We start from the raw sequence: 18,492 nt of genomic DNA, 5'->3' as shown, positions 1-18,492 counted from the left end.
TCCACTCCGAAAAACATAACAATTGGTTACCAGTTCTCCTGTGACATGAAAGTCATACATGGGAGAACTCCTCTAATCAAAGGGAAAGGAGCAGGCATTGGTCAGCTATGTTGTGAAGGTCACAAGGTTTGGAATCTTCAGTAGAGAAGGCACTTGATTGCACTCCCCAGAGTGTTTATAAAGCCTTAGGCAACATGAACTTTCACCAGTGACTCCAGTGACATTGCTCCTGCACCTCAGATTCCACCTGAGGTCATAGAGGTGTGGACCGAGAACTCGGAAACATCATTGTTCCCATGGCAACCAGATAACTGTCAGCACCTGGCCGCTTCAAACCCACATTCAAGACATGTGGCGGCTCGGCTGTAAGGGTAAGAGGATAGATGAAGGAAGCGGGTGCCAGGGTCTTGCATTTTTGAGGAAATGATTCTATCCTTGTTGCCCGGGTGATGAAGAAACAGACTGTAAGCATTATGGAGCCCTGTGAGTGATAAATCCCTCCATATCCAGGCAGGACAAGGGATCACATTGTAGTCTGATAGCTCACAATTCCAGGTCCGCTAGGTGATGCTGTGCTCCATTGGCTGCACCATTCTTGCTGACAGGTAGCTCATCTGGCTCCTGATGCAGACTATTAGACCCCACAAACACCAGTGGAACAAGCTGAGACTGAAGGGTCCTTGAGAGCACGTGGGTCAACAATCTTAGTACCAGCAACAGTGGATTTGCCCTCTGACCCCACTCCTCCAGGACTGGGACACCCCGGGATTTCTTCAGATTCAGAAAACTAGCCTAGGGGCCTAGCAGACACAGGGAGAGATGGGTGGTGAGTGCTCATCTCAGTAGGCATGCAGTGCAGTGCCATGGTTTACGTGATCTTTGATTTGGGACACATCACATTCCAGCTGTTGGGCTTCTCCTCCTATCCTACGAAGTCTGGAAAGGAGACAGATGGAAACTGGGATGTCAATGTTCCATGTAAAGGTGAGTAACTCCTCTGGTGGCTCATGAAACAAGGATGGAGTCATTCACTCAGCATTTGGAAAGAAGACAGGATGAACCTAACATGAAAGGAGAGTTGTTTTTGTGCTCACTCCAACTGCCAGGCCCCTCCTCCTTGACTGCTGCCTTACAACAAGGCTGCACCCAGTAATTTACCTTCTAGGATTTTTCCAGCGTCACATAAAATCAAAATAAAATGCAGAAATGACTTGCCAATCTGTATTTACAAAATAGTTTGTCTTCTTGAGCAGACAAATACCTCTCTGTCACAAGGGCCTGTGGGATATTGCCAGGAGTCCTGTAACCAGCCCCAGGTTGGAGCAGATCACAAGCTGGAGGATGAATTAACAGCCTAGTAAAGGCATGGTGAGCACAGATTCACAGGACATAACACCAGGTTTGAACATATACCGTGCTGAAAGTGGAATGGTTCAAAGCGTCCAAGTTGAATATTTAAAAGAGGAGAGTAAGGATATTTGGGGGTCAGAAAAGCTGAAGGGTGTTGATGCTGGAAAACAACTTTGGAGTAGACACCCTATGAAACTAGCCATTGATCATGGTCAACCCACAAACTGCATGACATATATTCAGCCTCATCCTACACTACAAACACAGGAAGTAGTTACTGTTCGCTCATTTTCTATACAACCATGAATACTGACCCACATTCCCCTTCTTAGAAAAACATTGCCATTCCTGTCTCTTTTCTGTTCATCCCAAGGGACAACCAAATATAAAAATCATGATTCCAATTTTTTCTAGCACAAGAACCATGAGCATAGGCTTTCCAACTTCTCAGCACCTTCCCCCATGACCTACAATTTAAGCCAGTTGATCCTGGGATATGCAGCACTAATCCCTGCACTGCTTCTTTTGAGGATGTCCATCAATATTAACAAGAGTCTACAAAAGGGCTCCATTCCTCTTGACACTGGAGTTCTAATGATATTTGGTGAGTAGGACATAAATGCTTTGTGATCCTCCTGAATGCTAACAACACAGGCTAAAATCAATTTAGCCCCATTTCCTAACTATATTCACCAAGAAATCACAGGCAAGCCTCTGCAAAGTAAAAGTGTGAAAGAAGTTCCAGGGACAAGAGTGGCTGTCTTTTGTGTTCACCTCTTGGTTTTCCAGTAGACATTGTGGTACACATGGAAAGTGCTACGGTGTGGAAGCCCATTCATTGGCAGAGAGTATAGCAGTGTGTCCAAGAAACCTGGAGAGTGCCAGGTACAAGTGCGGTTGTCATTTTGAATTTCCTGAAACCTGGTTCACAATGCGCAGCTGAAGAAGGTGCTGAAGAATTGTCCTAACAAGCATACTCCTGAGAGAGCGGTGATCTCTGTCCTAAGGAGCATAGTGTGACTTCATGGAACAAGTACTCTGAAGAAATGCAGGTGACTGTTAAGCACTGCTCTCTTGGAGCACAGTAGCCTGCTGAAAGATTTTGGTGGAATTGGGTTGCATGTGAAACTGGTGCTGTTTTAGGGTGTTGATTCCTTTTGTCACGAGAGGAGATAAGAAAAGAAAAAGAGAGACAATGGAAGGTTGGGAGGCTCAGAACTGGTTTCTTTCGTTTGTTATTTCCACAAACCCACAGTGCTGGGGACTCGAACTCGGGTCTCGAACACGCAAGGAAGGCACTCTACGAGAAGGGCTATATGGCCTGCACTGGAACGGCTTCTCTGAGTTACAACACTTGATCACCTACAGTCTTAATTTGTGAAATTGTATGCAGAGAAGCAATCATGACCAAGTCAAATAGTATCTAAGGAATTTCTTATTCTCCTGTTCACAGAAATCCACCAAGGAACTTTTTGCATGTCAATACCCTATCCTAGCCCTGTGTCCTCAGGGAAAGATTTATCCCCTCTTCATTAAGGATGAAAATGGAAGTAGCTGATTAATCCATGAGCAGACAAATATATGAAGGATTCAAGGACGCCAGGAATAGGAGCAGAGGCAGAGGGATTGAGAAGATGCTCAGTTGGTGAATATGAATGGAGATATTGGGGATCATTCACACATGAATGCCTAGCCATTACATTCAAAATTAACTGACACTTTCCTAGAAAGTATTTTATTCTTATTTTTCCTTTTGACATTTTCTTTGAAAAATTCTAAAGAGCAGAAAACTGTGCATAATGTACAAGCCAGTTCAGGTGCTGGATCTTCCTCAACATCTCAGGAGTTGGTGAGGCAGAGGAAGTTGTGCTTTCTGTTCTAAGCATATTTTCCTCAGTAAAAGTGCTTCAGCAATTTAGCCAGACACTTTTGGGTGATATAAACATGCAAAGGCATGTGGTCATGGCCTTATGATCTGGGGGTTCCAGAATTGAAACGTGGTGGCAAAAAGAAAACATTCCTCTTCCAATTTCTATCTTCTCCTCATTATGTTTTCAGTTATTACTCTCAAGATTTATTACAGAAAGATAAGTGGTTAAAGTTATATCCTTGATCCTTCATTCATTACGTTGCAATCAGTTCCACTCTGAAAAATATAACAATTTGCCAGTTATCCTGTGACATGAGAGCCATATGTGGGAGAACTCCTCTAATGAAAGGGGAAGAAGCAGGCATTGGAGAGCTAGGTTGTGAAGGTCACAGGGTTTCGAGGCTTTGGTAGGAGAAGTCAATTGATTGCACTCCCCAGAGTGTTTCTAAAGTGTTGGGCAACATGAAATTTCACTAGTGGCTCCAGTGACATTAAACTTGCACCCCTCATTCCACCTGAGGTTATAGAGGAGTGGACTGAGAACACGAAGACCTCACAGTTCCAATGGCAACCAGAGACCTTTCAGCTCCTGGCCGCTTCAAACCCACATACAAGACATGCAGTGGCTCAGCTGTGAGAGTAAGAGGCTAGATGAAGGGAGCAAGTGCCAAGGTCTTGAGTTTTGGAAAAATGATTCTATCCTTGGTGCCTGAGCGATGAGGAAACAGGCTGTAAGCAGTACAGAGCCCCGTGAGCTAAAAATCCCGCCATATCCAGGCAGGACAAGGGATCCCATTGAAGTCTGAGAGCTTGCACTTCCACCCAGGACCACTAGGTGGCGCTGTGCTCCATTGGCCGCACTGTTCTTGCTGACAGGCAGCTCATCTGGCTCCTGATGCAGGTTATTAACCCCCACAAATTCCAGTGGAACAAGCTGGGACCAAGTGGTGCTTGAGAGCACATGGGTCAACAGTCTTAGCACTGGCACCAGTGGATTTGCCCTCCCAACCCACTCGTCCTGGACTGGGACAACCTGGGTTTTCTTCAGAGTCAGGAAACTAGCCTAGGGGCCTAGCAACCACATGGAGAGATGGATGATGAATGCTCAGCTCAGTACAGCATGCAGTGCATCGCCCTTGTTTAGGTGTACTTTGATTTGGGACACATCATTTTCCATCTGTCTGGCTTCTCCTACTATCCAGCGAAGTCTGGATAGGAGACAGAAGGAACCTGGGATGTCCATGAACCATGTAAAGGTGGTGGGTTCCTCTGGTGGTGCATGAAGAGAGGAGGGAGTCATTCACTCAGCCATTCGGAAGGAGGACAGGACAAACATGACATGCAAGGAGAGTTCCTCTGTGTTCACTCAAACCACTACCCCCCCTCCTTCACTGCTGCCTTACAACTAGGCTGCACCCTGAAACTTACCTGCTGGGATTTTTCCAGGGTCACATCAAATCATAACAAGATGCAGAAATGACTTGCCAATCTCTATTCACAAAAAGGTTTGTCTTCTTACCAAATACATCTCTGTCCCAAGGGCCTGTGGGATATTACCAGGAGTCCTCTAACCAGCCCCAGGATGGAGCAGACCAGAAGCTGGGGGATGAAATATCAGCCAGGTGATGTCATGATGAGCACAGTTTCACAGGGCATAACACCAGGTTTGAATATAGACTGTGCTGAAAGTGGAATGGTTCAAAACTTCCAAGCTGAATATTCAAAAGAGGAGAGTAAATATATTTGGGGGGCCAGAAAAGCTGAAGGATGTTGATGCCAGAAAACAATTTCGGAGAAGACACCCTATGATACTCGCCATCAATCATGCTCCACCCTCAAACTCCACAACATATATTCAGCCTCATCATACACTACAAATACAGGAAATAGTTATTGCCCCCTCATTTTCTATGCAACCATGAATACCGACCCTCATTCCCCTTTTTAGAACAACAATGCCCTTGTAAATTCCTGACTCTTTTCTGTTGCTCCCAAGGGACAGCCGAATATATGAATGTTGATTCCTATTTTTTCTGGCACAAGAACCATGAGCATAGGATTTTCTAACTTCACAGCACCTTCCCACATGACCTACAGTTGAAGCCAGTTAATCCTGGGATATGCAACCCTAATCCCTGCACTGCTTCTCTTGAGGGCATCCATCAATATTAACAAGATTCTACAAAAGGGCTCCATTCCACTTGTCACTAGAGCTCCAATGATATTGGGTGAGTAGTTTGTAAATGCCCTGTGATCCTCCTGAATGCCATCAATACAGGCCTGCATCGATTCAGCCCCAAATCCTAACATTACTCAAAGGGAAATCACAGGAAAACCTCTGCAAAGCAAAAGTGTGGGGGGAGTTTCAGAGACAACAGCAGCTGTCTTTTGTGTTCACCTCTTGGTTTTCCAGTAGACATTGTGGTACACGTGGAAAGTGCTCTGGTGTGGAAGCCCCTTCATTGGTAGAGTATGGCAGTGTGTCCAAGAAGCTTAGAGAGTGCCAGGTACAAGTGTGGTTGTCATTTTGAATTTCCTGAAACCTGGTGCAAAATGTGCACCTGAAAAAGGTGCTGAAGAATTATCCTCATAAGCATACTCAAGAGAGAGCCATGATCTCTGTCCTAAGGAGAGTAGAGTGATTTCATGGAACAAGTACTCTGAAAAAATGCAGGTGTCTTTTGAGCACTGCTCTCTTGGAGCACAGTAGCCTGCTGAAAGATTTTGGTGGAATTGGGTTTCCTGTGAAATTGGTGCTGTTTTAGGGTGTTGATTCCTTTTGTGATGAGAGGAGAAGAGAAAAGAAAAAGAGAGACAATGGAAGGTTGGGAGGCTCAGAACTGGTTTCCTTCATTTGTTATTTCCAAAGTCCCACAGGGCTGGGGACTCAAACCTGGGCCTCAAACATGCAAGGAAGACACTCTACTAGAAGGGCTATATGGCCTGCACTGGAATGGCTTCTCTGAGTTACAGCACTTGATCCCCTACAGTCTTAATTTGTGAAATTGTATGCAGAGAAGCAATCATGACCAATCCAAACAATGTCTAAGAAATTCCTAGTTCTCCTGTTCACAACAATCCAGCAAGGAACTTTTTGCATGTCAATACCCTATCCTAGCCCTGTGTCCATAGGGAAAGATTTTCCCCCTCTTCATTAAGGATGAAAATGGAAGTAGCTGATTGATCCATGAGCAGAAAAATATATCAGGGATCCAAGGACACCAAGAACAGGGGCAGAGGATTATGTGGGACTGAGAAGATGCTCAATTGCTGACTACAAATGGAGATATAGGGGATCATTCACACATGAATCCCTAACCATTACATTTGAAATCAACTGACATTTTCCAAGAAATTATTTTTGTTTCCTTTTGACATTTCTTTGAAAAATTCTAAAGAGCACAGAGCTCTGCATAATGCACAAGCCAGTTACAGTGCTCTATCTTACCCACCATCACAGGAATTGGTGAGGCTGAGGAAATTGTGCCTCCTGTTCTAAGCCTGTTTCCCTCAGTAAAACTGCTTCAGCAATTTAGCCAGACATTGTGGGGAGATATAAACAGGCAAAGGAATGTGGTGATGTCTCATATGGTCTGGGGTCAAAAAATCTAACGTGGTGGCAACAAGAAACATTCCTCTTCAAATTTCTATATTCTCCTCATTCTATTTTCCATTATTTCTCTCAAGATTGATTACAGAGAGATAAGTGGCTAAAGTCATAACCTTGATCCTTCATTCATTTGGTTGCAAACAGTTCCACTCAGAGAAAGGTAACAATTGGTTAACATTTCTCCCATGACATGAGAACCATACATGGGAGAACTCCTCTAATCAAAGGGAAAGGAGCAGGCATTGGTCAGCTACGTTGTGCATGTCCTGTCGTTTTGAAACTCCAGTAGGAGGAGTCACTTGATTACATTCCCCAGAGTGTTTGTAAAGCCTTGGGCAACAAGATCTCTCAGGAGTGGCTCCAGTGATATTGCACCTGCACTCCAGATTCCACCTGAGGTCCTAGAGGAGCGGATTGAGAACACGGAAGCCTCACAGTTCCCATGGCAACCAGAGACCTTTCAGCTCCTGGCCACTTCATCCCACATTCAGGACTTGTGGTGGCTCAGGTGTGAGGGTAAGAGGATAGATGAAGGGAGCAGGTGCCAGTGTCTTGCGTTTTTGAAGACATGATTCAATCCATGTTGCCTGGGTGATGAGGAAACAAGCTGTAACCAGGATAAAACTGTGTGAGTGATAAATCCCCACAGAACCAGGAGGGCAAGGGATCCCATTGAAGTCTGACAGCTCACACTTCCAGACTGGTGCACTAGGTGGCGCTGTGCTCCATTCTCCACACCATTCTTGCTGACAGGCAGCTCATCTGGCTCCTGATGCAGGCTATTAACCCCCACAAAATCCACTGGAACAAGCTGGGCCTGAGGGGTGCTTGAGAGCACTGGGGTCAACCATCTTAGCACCAGCACCAGTGGAATTGCCCTAACGCTCCACTGCTCCCGGACTGGGACAACCCGGGTTTTCTTCAGAGTCAGGAAAATAGCCTAGGGGCCTAGTAGCCACATGGATATCAGTGGTGATTCCTCAGCTCAGAAGAGCCTGCAGTGCAGTGCCATGGGTTAGGTAATCATTGATTTGGGATAAAACACATTCCATCTGTCCTGTATCCACACCTAGCCAACAAAGTCTGGAAGGAGATTGATTGAACATAGGATGTCCATGTTCCATGTGAAGGTGAGTGACTCCTCTGGGGGCACATTTCATCAGCATGTTGGAAGGAGGACAGGACGAACCTGACATGCAAGGAGAGCTGTTCTTTGCTCACACCAACTGCCAGGCCTCTCCTCCGTGGCTGCTACCTTACAACTAGCCTGCACCCTGAAACTTACCTGCTGGGATTTTTCCAGGGTCACATCAAATCAAACGATGCAGAAATGACTTGCCAATCTGTATTCACAAAATGGTTCATCTTCTTGACCAGACAAATACCTCTCTGTCAAAAGGCCCTGTGGGATATTGCCAGGAATCCTCTAACCAACCAGAGGATGGAGCAGACCAGAAGCTGGGGGATGAATTAACAGCCTTGTGATGGCATGATGAGAAGAGTTTCACAGGGCGTAACCCCAGTTTTGAGAATAGACCGTACTGAAAGTGGAATGGTTCAAAACTTCCAAGCTGAATATTCAAAAGAGGAGAATAAGTATATTTGGGGGGGCAGAAAAGCTGAAGGGTGTTGATGCTGGAAAACAACTTTGGAGAAGATACCCTATAAAAATTGCCATCGACCATGGTCACCCGAAAACCTCCACGACATATATTCTGCCTCATCATACACTACAAATACAGGAAGCAGTTATTGCCCGCTCATTCTCTATGCAAATGTGAATACCAACCCACATTCCCTTTTATACAACAGCAATGTCCTTTCAAATTCCTGGTGAGCAATGCACAGCTGAAGAAGGTGCTCAAGAATTATCCTCATAAGCATACTCATGAGAGACCTGTAATCTCTGTCCTAAGGAGAGTAGAGCGAATTGATGGAAAAAGTACTTTGAAGAAATGCAGGTGCTTGGGCAGCACTGCTCTCTTGGAGCACATTAGCCTGCTGAAAGATGTTGCTGGAACTGTGTTGCATGTGAAATTGGTGCTGTTTTTGAGTGTTGATTCCTTTTGTGACGAGAGGAGGAAAGAAAAGAAGAGAGACAAAGGTTGGGAGGATAAGAATTGGTTATGTTTGTTATTTGCACAATCCCATAGTGCTGGGGAATTGAACCTGGGTCTCAAGCATGGAGGCAGGCACTCAACGAGATGGGCTATATGGCCTGCAGTGGAATGGCTTCTCTAAGTTACTATACTTGATCACCTACAATCTTAATTTTTGAAATTGTATGCAGAGAAGCAATCATGACCAAGCCAAACAATGTCTAAGGAATTCCTAATTCTCCTGTTCACAACACTCCAGCAAGGAATTTGTTTCCATGTCAATAACTAAGCATAACCCTGTGTCCTGATGGAAAGATTTTTTCCCCTCTTCATTAAGGATGAAAATGGAAGTAGCTGATTGATCCATGAGTGGAAAAATATATCAGGGATCCAAGGTCACCAGGAACAGGGGCAGAGGCAGGACTATGTGGGATTGAGAAGGTCCTCAAATGGTCATTATGAATGGAGATATTGGGGATCATTCACACATGAATACCTAGCCATTACATTCAAATCAACTGACACTGTCCTACAAAGTATTTTTTTTCTTATGTTTCCTTTTGACTTCTCTTTGAAAAATTCTAAAGAGCAGAGAGTTGTGCATAATGCACACACCATTTCAGGACCTTGCCCACCATCTCAGGAATTGCTGAGGCAGAGGAAGTTGTGCCTCCTCTTCTAAGCCTGTTTCCCTCAGAAAAAGTGCTTCGGCAATTTAGGCAGACGCTGTTGGGACATATAAACAGGCAAAGGCATGTGGTGATGGCTCATATGATCTGGGGCCAAAGAATCGAAATATGGGGGCAAAAAGAAACATTCCTCTTCCAATTGCTATCTTCTACTTGATATGTTTTCAGTTATTACTCTCAAGATTTATTACAGATGGATAAGGGGCTAAAGTCATATTCTTGTTCCTTCATTTGTTTCATTGCAATCAATTCCACTCAGAGAAATGTATCAATTTGTTAATAGTTCTCCTGTGACATGAGAGCCATACATGGGAGAACTCCTCTAGTCAAAGGGAAAGGAGCAGGCATTGGTCACCTACGTGGTGAATGTTGTTGGTTATGGAAACTCTGGTAGGAGAAGGCACTTGATTACAATCTCCTGACTGTTTATAAAGCCTTTGGCAACATGAACTTTCTTGAGTGGCTCTAGTGACATTGCACCTGCATCCAAATTCCACCTGAGGTAATAGAGGAGTGGACTGAGAATACGGAAGTGTCACAGTTTCCATGGCAACCGGGGACCTTTCAGCTCCTGGCCACTTCATCCTACATTCAAGACTTGCAGCGGCTCAGCTGTGAGGGTAAGAGGATAGATGAAGGAAGCGGGTGCCAGGGTCTTGCGTGTTTGAAGAAATGATTATATCCCTGTTGCCCGGGCAAATGGGAAACAGGCTGTAAGCAGGATATAGCCCCGTAAGCGATAAATCCCCCCATAACCATGCAGGACAAGAGATCCCATTTAAGTCTGAGAGCTCACACTTCCACCCAGTTCCACTAGGTGGCGCTGTGCTCTGTTTGGCGCACTGTTCTTGCTGACCAGGCAGCTCATCTGGCTCCTGATGCAGGGTATTAGCCCCATAAGTTCCAGTGGAACAAGCTGGAACCGAGGGGTGCTTGAGAGCACTTGGATCAAACATCTTAGCACCAGCAAGAGTGGATTTGCCCTACAACCCGACTCCTCCAGGACGGGGACAACCCAGGATTTCTTCAGTGTCAGGAAACTAGCCTAGAGGCCTAGCAGTCACAAGGAGGATGGGAGGTTTGTACTAAGTTCAGTAGACCCTGCAGTGCAGCTCCATGGATTATGTGATCATTGATTTGGGACACATCACATTCCATCTGTCGGGTTTCTCCAACTTTCCAATGAAGTCTAGAAAATAGATGGAACATGGAATGTCCATATTCCATGTGAAGGTGAGTGGCTATACTGGGGGCTCATGAGAGAGGAGGTATTCATTCCATCAGCATGTTGGAAGGAGGAAAGTATGAACCTGACATGAAAGGGAGTTGTTCTTTGCTCACACCAACTGCCAAGGAACTCATCCTTGGCTGCTGCCTTACAACTGGGCTGCACCTTGAAACTTACCTGCTGGGATTTTTCCAGGGTCACATCAAATCAAACAAGATGCAGAAATCACTTGTCAATCTGTATTCACAAATTGGTTCATCTTCTTGACCAGACAAATACCTCTCTGTCAAAAGGGCCTGTGGGATATTGCCAGGAGTCCTCTAATCAGCCCCAGGATGGAACAGAACACAAGCTGGGGGATGAATTAACAGCCTGGTGATGGCATGATGAGCAGTTTCACAGGGCATAACACAGGATTGACCATAGACCATGCTGAAAGTGGAATGGTTCAATGCTTCCAAGCTAAAAATTCAAAAGAACAGAGTAAGGATATTTCGGGATTCTAAAAGCTGAATAATGTTGATGCTGGAAAACAACTTCAGAGAAGAGACCCTATAAAATTCTCCATCGAACATGGTCACTCCACAAGCTTCAGCCTCATAATACACTACAAATACAGGAAGCAGTTATTGCCTGCTCATTCTCTATGCAAACATTCCCCTTTTTAGAACAACAATGCCATTGCAAATTTCTGGTGCACATTGTACAGCTAAAGAATGTGCTGAAGAATTATCCTCCTAAGCTTACTCATGAGAGACCCATGATCTGTGTCCTAAGAAGGGTAGAGTGACTTCATGGAAAAAGTGCTTTGAAGAAATGCAGGTGACTGGGCAGCACTGCTCTCTTGGAGCACAGCAGCCTGCTGAAAGATGTTGCTGGAACTGTGTTGCATGTGAAATTGGTGCTATTTTAGAGTGTTTATTCCTTTGTGAGGAGAGGAGTAAAGAAAATAAAAAGAGACGATGGAAGATTGAGAGGCTCAGAACTGGTCTCCTTTGTTTGTTATTTCCACAATCCCACAGTGCTGGGGATTCTAACCTGGGCCTCAAGCATGTGAGTCAGGCACTCTACGAGATGGGCCATAAGGACTGTGCTGGAACAACATCTCTGAATTACAACACTTGATCACCTACAGTCTTAATTTGTGAAATTGTATGCAGAGAAGCAATCATGACCAATCCAAACAATGTCTAAGAAATTCCTAATTCTCCTGTTCACAACAATCCAGCAAGGAACTTTTTGCATGTCAATACCCTATCCTAGCCCTGTGTCCATAGGAAAAGATCTTTCCCCTCTTCATTAAGGACAAAATGGAAGTAGCTGATTTATCCATGAGCAGAAAAATATATCAGGGATCCAAGGACACCAGGAACAGGGGCAGAGGCAGGTCTATATGGGATTGAGAACATGCTCAATAGGTTATTACGAATGGAGATATTGGGGATCATTCACACATGAATCCCTAGACATTACATTCGAAATCAACTGACATTTTCCAAGAAATTATTTTTGTTTCCTTTTGACATTTCTTTGAAAAATTCTAAAGAGCACAGAGCTCTGCATAATGCACAAGCCAGTTCCAGTGCTCTATCTTACCCACCATCACAGGAATTGATGAGGTTGAGGAAATTGTGCCTCCTGTTCTAAGCCTGTTTCCCTCAGTAAAAGTGCTTCAGCATTTTAGGGAAACACTGTTGGGAGATATAAACAGGCAAAAGGCATGTGGTGATGGCTCATATGGTCTGGGGTCAAAGAATTGAAACGTGGAGACAAAAAGAAACATTCCTCTTCCAATTGCTATCTTCTACTCAATATGTTTTCAGTTACTACTCTCAAGATTTATTACAGATGGGTAAGTGGCTAAAGTCATATCCTTGATCCTTCATTCATTTAGTTGCAATCAATTCCACACAGAGAAATGTATCAATTTGTTAACAGTTCTCCTGTGACACAAGAGTCTAATCAAAGGGAAAGGAGCAGGCATTGGTCAGCTACATTGTGAATGTTGTGGTGTTCCGAAACTCCGGTAGGAGAAGGCACTTGATTGCACTCCCCAGAGTGCTTGTAAAGCCTTGGGCAACATGATCTTCACGAGTGACTCCAGAGACATTGTGCCTGCACTCCAGATTCCACCTGAGGTCATAGAGGAGCGGACTGAGAACACAGAAGCGTCAAGGTTCCCATGGCAACCAGAGACCTTTCAGGTCCTTGCCACTTCATCCCACATTCAAGACATGCAGTGGCTCAGCTGTGAGGGTAAGAGGATAGATGAAGGAAGAAGGTGCCAAGGTCTTGCGTTTTTGAAGAAATGATTCTATCATTGCAGTTTAGGCGGTGAGGAAACAGGCTGTAGGCGGGATAAAACCGTGTGAGCGATAAATTCCCACGTAACAAGGCAGTACAATGGATGCCATTGAAGTCTGAGAACTCGCACTTCCACCCACTTCCACGAGGTGGCGCTGTGCTCTGTTGACCACATCATTCTTGCTGACAGGCAGCTCATCTGGCTCCTGATGCAGGCTATTAGCCACCACAATTTCCAATGGAACAAGCTGGGACCAAGGGGTGCAGGAGAGCATTGGGTCAAACATCTTATCACCAGCACCAGTGGATTTTCCCTCCAACCCCACTCCTCCAGGACTGGGACAACCCGGGTTTTCTTCAGAGTCAGGAAATTAGCCTAGGGTACTAGCAGCCACATGGAGAGATGTGTGGTGATTGCTCAGCTCAGTAGAGCCTGCAGTGCAGTGCCATGGTTTATGTGATTATTGATTTGGGACACATCACATTCCATCTGTGGGGTTTCTCCTCCTATCCTACAAAGTTTTGAAAGGATACACATTGAATATGGGATGTCCATGTTCCATGTGAAGGTGAGTGGCTCCTCTGGTGTCTCATGAAGAGAAGAGGGAGTCATTCACTCAGCATGTCGTTTGGAGGACATGACGAACCTGACATGCAAGGAGAGATGTTCTGTGCACACACCAACTGTCAGGCTCCTCCTCCTTGGCTACTGCCTTACAACTAGGCTTCACACTGATACCTACTGGGATTTTCCAGTGTCACATCAAATCAAAACAAGATGTAGAAATGGTTTGCCTATCTGTATTCACAAAATGGTTCGTCTTCTTGACCAAATACCTCTCTGTCACAAGGGCCTGTGGGATATTGCCAGGAGTCCTCTGCCCAGTCCCAGGATGGAGCAGACCACTAGCTGGTGGATGAATTAACAGCCTGGTGATGGAATGATGAACACAGTTTCACAAGGCATAACACCAGGTTTGAACATAGACCGTGTTGAAAGGGGAATGATTCAAATCTTTCAAGCTGAATATTCGTAAGAGGAGAGTAAGGATATTTGAGGGGGCCAGAAAAGCTGAAGCATGTTGTTGCTTGTAAACAACCTTGGAGAAGACACCTTTTGGAACTCAACATCGATCATGGTCACCCCACAAACTCCACGACATATACTCAGCCTCATCATACACTACAAATACAGGAAGTAGTTATTGCCCGCTCATTCTCTATGCAACCATGAATGCCGACTGTCATTCCCCTTTTTAGAACAACAATGCCCTTGAAAATTCCTGTCTCTTTTTGTTGCTCCCAAGGGATACCGAATATATGAATCATGATTCCTATTTTTTCTGGCACAAGGACCATGAGCATATGCTTTCCCAACTTCACAGCACCTTCCCCCACGACCTACAATTTAAGCCAGTTGATCCTGGGATATGCAACCCTAATCCCTGCACTTCTTCTCTTGAGGACGTCCATCAATATTAACAAGAATACAAAAGGACTCCATTCCACTTGACGCTGCAGCTCCAATGATATTGTGTGACTAGTTTGTAAATGCCCCGTGATCCTCCTGAATGGTATCAATACAGGCTAACATCAATTCAGTCCCAAATCCTAACATCATTCACCAAGAAATCAGAGGGAAGTCTCTGTAAAGCAAATGTGAGAGAGAAGTTCCAGGGACAAGAGCAGCTGTCTTTTGTGTTCACCTCTTGGTTTTCCAGTAGCCATTGAGGTACACGTGGAAAGTGCTCTGGTGTGGAAGTCCCCTTCTTTGTTACAGAGTATGGCAGTGTGTCCCAGAAGCTTGGAGAGTGCCAGGTACAATTGGGGTTGTCATTTTGAATTTCCTGAAACCTGGTGCACAATGAGCAGCTGAAGAAAGTGATGAAGAATTATCCTCATAAGCATACTCATGAGAGATGCTTGATCTCTGTCCTAAGGAGAGTAGAGTGACTTCATGGAACAAGTACTCTGAAGAAATGCAGGTGACTGGGCAGCACTGCTCTCTTGGAGCACAGTAGCCTGATGAAAGTTGTTGGTGGAATTGGGTTGCTTGTGAAATTGGTCTGTTTTAGAGTGTTGATTTCTTTTGTGATGGGAAGAGAAAAGAAATGAAAAAGAGAGAAGACAGAAGGTTGGGAGGCTCAGAATTGGTTTCTTTTGTTTGTTATTTCCACAGTCCTGCAGTGCTGGGGACTCGAACCCAGGCCTCAAGCATGTGAGTCAGGCACTCTATGAGATGGGCTATAGACTTGCACTGGATCGGCTTCTCTGAGTTTCAACCCTTGATCACCTACAATGTTAATTTGTGAGATTGTATGCAGAGAAGCAATCATGACCAAGCCAAACAATCTCTAAGGAATTCTTAATTCTCCTGTTCACAACAATCCAGCAAGGGACTTGTTCACATGTCAATACCTAAGCCTAGCCCTGTGTCCTGAGGGAAAGATTTTTCCCCTCTTTATTAATGACAAAAATGGAAGTAGCTGATTGATCCGTGAGCAGGAAAATATATCAGGGATCCAAGGACACCAGGAACAGGGACAGAGGCAGGACTATATGGGATAGAGAAGATGCTCAATAGGTTATTACAAATGGAGATATTGGGGATCATTCACACATGAATTCCTAGACATTACTTTCGAAATCAAGTGATATTTTCCAAGAAATTATTTTTGTTTCCTTTTGACATTTCTTTGAAAAATTCTAAAAAGCAGAGAGCTCTGCATAATGCACAAGCCAGTTACAGTGCTCTATCTTACCCACCATCACAGGAATTGATGAGGTTGAGGAAATTGTGCCTCCTGTTCTAAGCCTGTTTCCCTCAGTAAAACTGCTTCAGCAATTTAGCCAGACATTGTGGGGAGATATAAACAGGCAAAGGAATGTGGTGATGTCTCATATGGTTTGGGGTCAAAGAATCTAATGTGGTGGCAACAAGAAACATTCCTCTTCAAATTTCTATATTCTCCTTATATTTTCCATTATTTCTCTCAAGATTGATTACAGAGAGATAAGTGACTAAAGTCATAACCTTGATTCTTCATCATTTGGTTGCAAACAGTTCCACTCAGAGAAAGGTAACAATTGGTTAACATTTCTCCCATGACATGAGAACCATCCATGGGAGAACTCCTCTAATCAAAGGGAAAGGAGCAGGCATTGGTCAGCTATGTTGTGAATGTCCTGTTGTTTTTTGAAACTCCAGTAGGAGGAGTCACTTGATTACACTCCCCAGAGTGTTTGTAAAGCCTTGGGCAACAAGATCTCTCAGGAGTGGCTCCAGTGATATTGCACCTGCACTCCAGATTCCACCTGAGGTCCTAGAGGAGCGGATTGAGAACACGGAAGCCTCACAGTTCCCATGGCAACCAGAGACCTTTCAGCTCCTGGCCATTTCATCCCACATTCAGGACTTGTGGTGGCTCAACTGTGAGGGTAAGAGGATAGATGAAGGGAGCAGGTGCCAGGGTCTTGCATTTTTGAAGACATGATTCTATCCATGTTGCCCGGGTGATGAAGAAACCGGCTGTAAGTGGAATGAAGCCATGTGAGCAATAAATCCCCACATAACCAGGCAGGACAAGGGATCCCATTGAAGTCTGACAGCTCACACTTCCAGACTGGTGCACTAGGTGGCGCTGTGCTCCATTCTCCACACCATTCTTGCCGACAGGCAGATCATCTGGCTCCTGATGCAGGCTATTAGCTCCCACAAATTCCACTGGAATAAGCTGGGCCGGAGGAGTGCTTGAGAGCACTGGGGTCAACCATCTTAGCACTGGCACCAGTGGATTTGCCCTAAAACCCCAGTGCTTCAGGACTGGGGCAACCCGGGTTTTCTTCAGAGTCAGGAAAATAGCCTAGGGGCCTAGTAACCACACCGAGATATGGGTGGTGATTGCTCAGCCTAGAAGAGCCTCCAGTGCAGTGTTATGGGTTAAGTAATCATTGATTTGGGATACATCACTTTCCATCTGTGCTGTATCCAAACCTATACAACAAAGTCTGGAAAGGAGACAGATTGAACATGGGATGTCCATGTTCCATGTGAAGGTGAGTGACTCCTCTGGGGGCACATGAGAGAAGAGGGAGTCAATCTGTCAGCATGTTGGAAGGAGCACAGGATGAACATGACATGCAAGGAGAGTTGTTCTTTGCTCAAACCAACTGCCAGGCCTCTCCTCCTTGGCTGCTACCTTACAACTAGCCTGCACCCTGAAACTTACCTGCTGGGATTTTTCCAGGGTCACATCAAATCAAACAAGATGCAGAAATGGCTTGCCAATCTGTATTCACAAAATGGTTCATCTTCTTGACCAGACAAATACCTCTCTGTCAAAAGGGCCTGTGGGATATTGCCAACCAGAGGATGGAGCAGACCAGAAGCTGGGGGATGAATTAACAGCCTGGTGATGGCATGATGAGGGGAGTTTCACAGGGCATAACCCCAGTTTTGAGAATAGACCGTACTGAAAGTGGAATGGTTCAAAGCTTCCAAGCTGAATATTCAAAAGAGGAGGTAAGGATATTTGGGGGGCCAGAAAAGCTGAAGGGTTTTGTTGCTGGAAAACAACTTCAGAGAAGAGACCCTATAAAACTCGCCATTGATCATGGTCACCTGACAACCTTATTGACATATATTCAGCCTCATCATACACTACAAATACAGGAAGCAGTTATTGCCCGCTCATTCTCTATGCAAACATGAATACCGACCCACATTCCCTTTTTAGAACAACAATGCCCTGTTAATTTCCTGGTGAACAATGCATAGCTGAAGAAGGTGCTGAAGAATTATCCTCCTAAGCATACTCATGAGAGACCCGTGATCTCTGTTCTAAGGATAGTAGTGACTTCATGGAAAAAGTTCTTTGAAGAAATGCAGGTGACTGGGCAGCACTGCTCTCTTGGAGCACAGTAGCCTGCTGATAGGTGTTGGTGGAATGAGGTTGCATGTGAAATTGGTTCTGTTTTAGATTGTTGATTCCTTTTGTGATGAGAGGAGAAAAGAAAAAAAGAGACAAAGGAATGTAGGGAGGCTCAGAATTTGTTGCATTTGTTTGTTATTTCCACAATCCCATAGGGCTGGGCCTCAAGCATGTGAAGCAGGCACTCTAGGAGATTGGCTATATGTCCTGCACTGGAAAGGCATCTCTGAGTTACAACGCTTGGTTACCTACAGTCTTAATTTGTGAAATTGTATGCAGAGAAGCAATCATGACCAAACCAAACAATGTCTAAGGAATTCTTAATTCTCCTGGTCACAAAAATCCCGCAAGGATCAGGTTTGCATGTCAATACCTGAGCCTAGCTGTGTGTCCTGAGGTAAAGATTTTTCC

At 44.8% G+C, this 18,492-nt stretch overlaps 1 pseudogene; it reads right to left on the bottom strand.

Annotated features, from left to right (window-relative positions):
- Positions 1–543: 543 nt before the first annotated feature.
- LOC124973076 (DNA-directed RNA polymerase II subunit RPB2-like) overlaps positions 544–18,492 on the bottom strand; it is a 92,427-nt pseudogene continuing 74,478 nt past the window's right edge.

Source organism: Sciurus carolinensis (genome assembly GCF_902686445.1).
Source record: "Sciurus carolinensis chromosome 14 unlocalized genomic scaffold, mSciCar1.2 SUPER_4_x, whole genome shotgun sequence".
NCBI lineage: Eukaryota > Metazoa > Chordata > Mammalia > Rodentia > Sciuridae > Sciurus > Sciurus carolinensis.
This window is presented reverse-complemented; position numbering and strand designations above follow the sequence as displayed.